At 43.1% G+C, this 2,320-nt stretch overlaps 1 protein-coding gene across 2 annotated transcripts in view; it reads left to right on the top strand.

Annotated features, from left to right (window-relative positions):
* DET1 (de-etiolated homolog 1 (Arabidopsis)) overlaps positions 1 to 2,320 on the top strand; it is a 10,076-nt gene that overhangs the window by 1,492 nt on the left and 6,264 nt on the right. The window lies entirely within an intron of this gene.

Genomic DNA, 2,320 nt, shown 5'->3' with positions numbered 1-2,320 from the left:
CTTTCCCTCCCAGATCCCCAGCTGAATGTATTTTTAGCTGATATTTCATATGGTCCACTTAAATTGTAATGGTAGTCTCTTCCTTTTCTCATGTATCTTCAAGGATGTTTTTCAGATATAATAGTCTTCATTTTCCTCCAGTAGAATTGCATTTCTGTTCTGTCTACATACTTACTCTTTCAAGCCTCAGTGAGAGGTAGTATTTATGATCTCTCCAAATTGGAGTAGCAGCTCTTAGATCTGGCTAATGTGCCAATTGCTTCTCCTTTCAGTTTAGTACTAAAGAAGTGGAATTAGAGCAAATGTAGCTGAGTCAGTGCTGCATCCTTCCAGACGTTTCACCACCCTGCAGGCTGATCATGTCTTTTCACTGCTGTTGGAGTGGTGTCAGGTTTTGAGCTCTGTGATACTGAGACAGATTTTTTAACCAGTTTTTATTCCTTTAATCCACTTGGGTTTTATTCTGTTGAAAGTATTTAGCAAGAAATTGTAGTAAATCTCCAGTGCAGCATGTAGGTCTCCAGATGTTTATTTTTCTTTCATACTCTTCTCTTCCCTCCATCTTTGCCAGATCCAGCACTAAGATCCTAGAAGAAATAGACAGTAGCTCTTTGCATGTTGCCTTAGTCTAATTCTTCCTGAAAGATGACTCTGGTTTGTTCTGTTTTTCTCTTTAAGTGATGTTTGTTTGGGGGAGTTGCTCTGGGAGGAAATAGGTAAAGCCTAATCTAATCAATTTTACCCATTGGTGTAAAACTGAACAGCTGGCTCAGAAATATTAAAGCTCTGTGGAAGTGGCCTGCAGCCTTCTGTTTGTTGCTGGTGTCTGGAATGAGCTCCTGACCCTGATGTAAATGTTTGTGGTAGGCTCAGTTCCACTATGGTTCCAAAGGCTTTTGTGCCTGGTTTGCTGCAAGGAACTCTCGACTCTCTTCACCCCAGGGTTACTTTCAGATGCAGGTTGTGGTTTGTTTGTGGTGTGCCTCAGGAACTGGGTTTTATGCAGGAGGAAAAGCATCTAATTTCTCAGTTCTTCCAGGAGATAATTCCAGATGTGGAACAGTTTCTGCAGACCTGCATGTAGGCATTGTGTTAGGGCTTCCTGAGGAAAACTGGGCTCACAAAATACCTACAGGTCCGATTTTTTTTCATCTATCAGACAAGGAACATGTTGTTTCATCCAGTTTCAAGCTCCTCGCTCCTCTCTGGCTCCTCTGCCAAGAAGGTTGAGGAGTGGCTGTTCATGTTTGTGTGTTTATTGTCTGGGTCTGCACTGAATCCTTGAGGTGTTTAATTGTGTGCTGTGCATATGTAGCTTGGGGTTGTTGTTGCTGTTCTAGACGTGTTGATAGACTTGACAGCTTTGCTGTGTGATTCCTGTGACACTCAGCTTCTGCCTCCCTTGCAGTAACAATGTTTTGTAGATGTTACAGGTGCTTCTAAAAAGCAGTGAGGGTAGTTGCTCTGCTCAGGGACATCGGTAGGTGTGTCTATGTGTTTAACTGGCAAAGGAACGTTTTTATTTATGGCTGGAGGATACTTCTTGCAGCCTTCAGTGATTTAAATAGTTGTTCCTTCTGCTGTCTGCTCTTTTTTTCTCTCTGCTCCAACCCTGTATTTCAGAAGGGCTTCCCTTTCCTTAGGCAGTAGTCGAGTGAGTAACCTCATCCACTGCACTTCAGTTTGACATGTGGGGGCTGGATTGTATTATCACAGTTTATTTAGGGGCTGTAAACCAAACAAACCTTGTGATATTTGCAGGTGGGTGGGGTGGGCAAAGTGCCTGCCGTCATCCCTGAGCATTGTTTGGGAGCAGGAGGTAAAGCATTTAGAAACTGCCTTTATTGACAGAAGATTAATCAGATATGTGCATATACCATGGGAATTACTTACCTGTGAAGTGGGGGCAGGTTCCTACTGTGGGATGCCAGGGTGTTAGCATTCCTGTCTCTAATGACCATGGATTAAATCTGCCCTTTCCCAATGGGATGGGAATGTCATCTCCCTTTGATGTAGGCTGTGCTGACACAATATCACCTTTTTCCCAATTTCTTGCTCGTTCCTGCCATGAAACTCTGCCATTGCCAATCCATGGCATGGTACAAGGGCCTTCCTGCACAATGTCAGCATTAAAAAGAAGTCATAATGTCTTTCAGAGTTTCATTTCTGTGCTGGCAGGGTACCTGGAGGGCACAACTTTTTGTGGGCAGTGGTGTAGTGCACACTACACTAAAAAAACTCATCTCTGTGTGATGCAAATAGTAAGAAGGGGAAGAAAATAATGTCTCTGCACAGAGGAATAAATAATTTGTGGCCAGCT

The sequence above is a fragment of the Acanthisitta chloris genome, unplaced genomic scaffold (genome assembly GCF_000695815.1).
Source record: "Acanthisitta chloris isolate BGI_N310 unplaced genomic scaffold, ASM69581v1 scaffold19741, whole genome shotgun sequence".
Taxonomy (NCBI): domain Eukaryota; kingdom Metazoa; phylum Chordata; class Aves; order Passeriformes; family Acanthisittidae; genus Acanthisitta; species Acanthisitta chloris.
Note: the sequence above shows the minus strand (reverse complement) of the source record. Positions and strands in the feature narration are given on the sequence as shown.